The sequence below is a fragment of the Octodon degus genome, unplaced genomic scaffold, assembly GCF_000260255.1.
Source record: "Octodon degus isolate 3935 unplaced genomic scaffold, OctDeg1.0 scaffold00273, whole genome shotgun sequence".
Lineage (NCBI taxonomy): Eukaryota > Metazoa > Chordata > Mammalia > Rodentia > Octodontidae > Octodon > Octodon degus.
This window is the reverse complement of record NW_004524849.1, coordinates 1,633,852-1,640,388: the sequence shown is the minus strand read 5'-3', so window position 1 is coordinate 1,640,388 and position 6,537 is coordinate 1,633,852.

Here is a 6,537-nt window from a genome sequence, read left to right as displayed (position 1 = left end):
CCCATTAGCCAGTAAAGTAATCAAAAGAGAGGCCTCCCAAGTAACTTTTATAATCAGTATCATGGGAGGAATATCTAATAATCATGCAAGATCATTTTATCTTACCTATTTCTACTAGAAAATATAATAAGGAGTTGGAACATGGCCCCCTTTTAGCCCCTCAGCGGCTGTGTAGATGTTGGTTAATATCTCCTGCAGGAAAATGTCACCTTAGCACACACACGTGCTGAAGATATGTCACCATTATACCTTTGGTTAAGAAATACATCATTTAATTTTGGCAAATAGATGAACCAGATAATGTTCAAGATGGCAGTTTTCAGTGTTAATTGGCTGAAACGTTGAAGGCGAATGAAGATATGTTATTAGAGGGAAGGAGGAGCTTGGAGAGCATGCAGAGAATGGCCAGAAGGATGGCATCCAAGCGGGCAATCCACAATGGCTGGTTCGCAATCTGCAGCACACATCAAGTGGGCACAGCCTTGTGGGGCCATGTGACTAAACAGCTATAGGGCGGGCGAATCGTGTCTTGTGTGATTGGTGAAGCTGGCTGAAAAAGATAGAACTGCTGCTGTTTAAGGCAGGAATTTAAAAATATTTCTGTTAAATAACTCTTTGATTATTTTGCAAAACAGGAACGATATTGCACCTTTCTAGTCCCATGTTGTTATAAGTTAAATCTCAATTCCTTTTCTCTTTTACTTTCTGATAAATTGTCATTTGTTTTTGCTTCTTTTTGACCAAAATGAACAAGTCCTACAATGCAATGAATTCACTTCTGATTCAAACTTTGTTTTCCAACAACATAAACTTGTTCGTTTTGTCCTCCAATAACCTCAGCACTACTCTATTTTTACCTTAGCCCTGAAATGACTCCCAATTTGCATTCTCTTTCTCTTATAAACATTTTAAGTGAGCGTCGGAGAAATCTGCGTTTAATTCAGCAGGCACAGTGCGATTCTCACGAAATGTGTAAGTCCCTTGAACTTCGGATGGAAACTGCCATTATGCATACATCAAATTGTTTCTAGGGGTACGACACTTTGGACGTGATTAGAAGGCCAAGTTAAAAATATTTAGCAGTCTCACATGACAAGGCCACTTGGACAAAAGAACTTTGTACATGTGACTTCACACAATGGGAAATCATGAACTTCTCCTCGCCCTCTAAATGGCCTGGTGCCAGAGTAAGCACAGAAGCTACACGCTGGCACAACTCTGGAAGTCTTTTTGGTTCTGGTATCTGGAGTTTTTATACTAAAATGTAAATTAGCATTGGGAAGAACCTATTTTTCATTGATTAAAACTACATAAGCCTTTACAATCTTATTCAAGACTACTATCCATTTAGGGGCCAGGAATCTCATTCATTGCTAACGTTTTTTGTGCTTATACAATGTGTTTTTACCTATGGAGATAGATAGAAAAGATGAGCCATGCTAGAGCCATAAGAGTGGCAAAAACAAAAGCATAGATTTTAATTCATTGTTAATTTAAACCAATGTTGTTCTGTTAGAGAACATCACTTAAGTGATTATTGTAGCTCCATAGAACAAGATTTTTCATTTACAAGTTTTTAATATTAATGAAATAAAGCACTATAAGTATTTTTGAGGCTCCCACTGTGTACTGTGCCCTGTGCTGTGTGGTAGGAGGTTATAGTGTATTACAAAATGTAGGGCCAACATAGATTCTATCCTTTCAAGGAGAGAGTGGTCTTGTAGGAAGAGGCAGAGTAACAAAATTAAGAGAGAAGAGAGATACTACAGCATCACACGTTTCTTTTATCTTCATGATATTCTTGCAGAGAAGATATTATCCTCTTACATTTATGACTCAGGAAGGTGAAGTAAATTGCTTGAGCTGGTATCACTAGCAAGCCCTCAAAGCAGGATTCTCCTTTGTATATTCTTAACTTTACAAAACCAAATGTTTTTCACTATGTCAAAACATCTATTTCCACTGCACTATCCTCTTTATTTTTTGATTAAGTTGCTCAATCACTGTACTTATTTGTTACTATTATATAAAAAAGAAGAGATTTCTTTCCTGGAGTAGGCATTCATTGTATCGTCTTTAAGCTAACCTAGAAAGCACAAGTGGGGTCAGATGTTTAGGTGAAGTCACCAGCACCATTCTCAGATTCAGGGTTACTGGAACGTTCCTCATTCAGGTGGGACACAAGTTCAGAGCAGCTGATCTCTGCAGAAAAGTAGGGTTTGCATGGACACAGTGGAAGTGGGTGGGGGGTCCTCCAGGCTGAGGAAGTAGCCAGCACAGAAGCATGGAGCCAGAGCCAGGAGTGCTGTGAGGCTGTTTGCCAGGCCATTGGCAATGCAGAGTGGTGGAATGGAAAGGGCCTATTGGACAATGTAAGGAGGGGGTTGCTGGGTGAAGGAGGATCAGGAACACCAGGTTTTTGCACTTAGCTGAGTCACTTTCTCATCACTGTGACAAAATAACTGATAACCACGACTTAAAGGAAGAGAGGTTTATTCAGTTCATGGTTTCAGTCTATGCTCAACTGCTTCCAAGACAGAAACACTTTGACAGAAGGGCATGGCAGAGAAAAATTGTTCAACCCATGTTGGTTAGGAGGAGAGAGAGAAGCCAGGAATCAGGGGCAGGGACACACCCTTCCAGGTTGTGCCTCCTCTTGGGACCAACCTTGAACCAGATTCTATCTCCTACCAGTACATTTATCTACCGAACTTAGCAATGAATGAATTTTCCTATGACAGCATAGCTCCCGCACTATCCAGTCACCTTCCTTGCATGTAAGGCTTTTTGGGGACACATTAGATTTAAACCATAACTGTGCTCAACTTAGAAGACTCAGAGAATGATCTCAGAACTGTCGCTAAATCACTGAGCAATTATTTACTGATTAAAAACTTGAATCTGAGGAATCAGTTGATTGAGGTGCTTAGATCTTATAGTAAATAACTCCTGGATTCAAAATTTTCATGATTTGATAGTGCCTTCTAAGTGATAGGAAGTCACAAGCACTTGGTAAATGAATGAATAATATCTAAGAGAAATGACGATCCATTCAATTCTCCCATTATTAATGGATATAAACCAAGACTGTCTTAGATTCAGACACGTACGAGAGGGAGCAAATTAAAGGTGCCGTTTGTGATAGTGAATGTCTTTCCTGTGTGTAAAGAGGCTGCCTCATTTAGGCCTCCGCCTGCAGCTGGGCTGATGACAGCTGTGTCCTAGCCAGTTTAGCTGAAGGATCTGCAGGTGGGCAGAACTGCTTGGCAGCATAATGTGCCACTGTACAGGCAGAGTGGTATAGGCTGCCCAGCCAGGAAGTGTGAAGAAGAAAACATGGTGCATTTGCCACAGAATACTGGAGAGTAAAAGCTACAAATCCTTACAGACAACACAAATTATGTATGTCGATGGGCTCTAATGTAAGAGAATGGTTATCCACAACATTTCCATATATTGTTTTAGAACTGATGTCTCCGAGGGTTTAATCATTTAAATGATGCGATGTATTAACAAATTTCAGTTCTTCGGAGCTAATTATAGTTAAAGCCCAACTCATTTCTCATCATCCACTTTTTGGCCATGACCTGCTTTTAGCTCTTTGATTATACTATGCTCTTTGTAACCTAGAGTTTCTTCTCCTGGCTTGGGAATATTTTATATATTTTCACTCTGTCTCTGCCTCTGTATTTCTGTCTCTCTGTCTTCCCTCATATGTCAATAAATTCATCACATTCATCAGAGAAATTGTACCTCCATACTTCTTTTGTAATTCCTTCTCTTTTTGTCAGTCTTTCCCAGTGACCTGGAAACACTTGAGGACAGGGATCACGCCTGACATATTTACCCTTGAATCCACATTTGTAGGCTAGCGAATGGTCAGTACATATTTTTGAGTTGGTGAGTAAGTCACTGAATAAATAGCATCTCTTCAGCAATCATTGGCAGGGCCAGCTTGAAGGTAAAAGATGACGGGATACTAGATACTTGATTCATCTGGGCTCACCATGAATAGCTCTCCTGGGGCCCGACAGGACTACCTTCTGCCTGCTAAGTATGCATTGCCAGCTTTTACTTTGTTATCTTTGGAAGAATGTTTGTCCATCAGGGATGAACTAAGCATTCAGTTGATAGGAAGATTAAGCATGTACCTAACAGTATTTTATGTACTCAATAAACTGTAAACAAATAATTATTAAATGAATGTGTAAGTTAAAAATGCCTTATAGCTGCCATCCACAGGGTGTGCCTTTGATGACAAACCCCTGATTTCTATCTGAACACCATGCTCAGTGTTAGTGGGTGAAAGCATAAACAGGTCATCTACTTGCATCTCTGAGGAACCAACATCTTGAAACATTGAGAAGAAAGTAAGAATAGTGAGGCAATTTGGGATGTTTGAATTTTGACTCATTGATCCCAAATATGAGGATACTGGGAAAATGAAAATTTGGGGCCAGGGAGATAGCTCAGTGGTCTAAGTGCCTGCCTGGCAAGTGCAAGAACCCAGGTTCAATCCCTGGCACTGCGTGCTATGTGCGTACCGAGCTGGCCCCTGAAACCAGGTGTGGTGGCACACACCTATAATCCTAGCACTAGGGAGGCTGAGACGGGAGGATCACTATGAGTCCAAGCTGTGTAGTGAGATCCTGTATCAAATAAATAAATAAAAAGATTTTTAAAAATTAAAAGAACAAAAGAAAATGAAAAGTTGAATTAATGTTTTGGAATTTTAGCCAGATAGTGGCACACACAAGGACAGCACAAATAAATCAGCACTATTACTTAGTGGCAGAAACGTGCAATTTCATTATCCAGACTGACCCTGTTGTCTTTTAATTCTCTTTGCTTTTAAAACATTACCCTTTCTTTCTTTTTTCTTTTTTTTTTTTTTGGCAGAACCGGGAATTGAACTCAGGCCCTTGCACTTGCCAGGGAAGCGCTTATTCTACTGAGCCATCTCCCCGGCCCCACATGACCCTTTCTTAGTGACCATTTCTTTTCTTTTTCTTAACTAATATTTGACTAAGTATTCATGCTATTCTAGGAACTTCTTGAAATGCTTTATGCACCCCCTTAATGTCCATAATTGTTTATAATTACTCGGATCATTCTTGGAGTTAAGAAAATGAAAGCACATAGAAGTGAAGCGCCTAGACCTCGTCACGCAGCTAGCAAGCGCCTCCTGACCCAGTGCTGTGCCCTTAGAAGACAGGCAGCGCTGCCTTACTTTTCATTAAAAAATAGGCCATTTTTTCTGAATAATGATTTTATTTATTTATTTATTTTTGTATTTTAGGGAAGGGTCTACAGCGTGTTCAGGGTCTCACTCCTAGCTCAGACTCATAGTGATCGTCCTGTTTACAGCCTCCCAAGAGCTGGGGTTACAGGCGAGCACCACCACGTCCAGTCTCAATTGCCTCTCATTGCGCCCCGGGTCAGGGCTGGCATGGCAGGCCTGGGGATGATCATCTTTAAATACTTCATAAGGAAGCATAACCAGGAAAAGCCTGACCGCCATTTTTTAGTGAAAGGACCCTAAAACATTGTTCTGTGGGACTGTCTGAACGAAAATATTCATGTGTTAAAATTTTCATAGGATAATGCTACTTTATTCAAATTTTTATGCGAGAAACAGGTGAGTCACCTTGTTCTTCACAACACACATGCTCCTATGGTTTTGTGGGTTGAAGTATGCTTTAATGTGAATATTTAAAGAAAAATTATGCTACAGTATAAAATAGTTAAATGATTTCCTCACTTGTTATATAATACTGGTTACTTAAATATAAGGTTTTATTAAAAGGGTATATGAACAGGGTTTATTACCAAATAAATGCACCTGGCACGCAGCTACATTTTATTGTGTCTCTATTCGAGTGACTTCTCTTTGCTCTTGGTGTGGGGGAAAAATACATAAGCATTTTTCCAAAGCTTAATAGAAACTATAAAAGTTTTGTTAGATAATAATAGAAAAAAAAACTGATGAAGACCAATACAATGGATTTTTCAGTCAGTGAATCAGAAATATCTGCTAAGCAACTATTATATAGCCATATTACTCTACATATTTACAATCAAACTGTGAAGCAAACAGACCAAATCTCCGTCCTCATAGAACTTCTCTTCTGATGGGAAAGGACATAATAAATAAATAAGTAGAATTTTCAAAGAAAACGTCAGTTATCTGAGCACATCATGTCCTTTATTGATTGGGTTAAAAGCCTCTTCCAGTATATAGTTTCCAGGTATGTATAGATCTATATATAAAATACGTATTTTGATTCTATTGGTCTATTTCTGTCTGTATTCTTAATTGCTTCAGCTTTACAGTAGAATTTATTACTTGATATAGTGAACCTTCCAAATAATTTTTTAATGAAAAACTGTGTCCATCATTATATTGTTACGCCCATGAAAACTCCCTGTTGAATTTTGATTAGAACTGCATTATATTTATAGTCATAGATTAGAGATCAAAATGTGCTTGGAGTTGTTTTTACATCCTTTGTTTTCTTCCTTTGACCTGTTTTATAC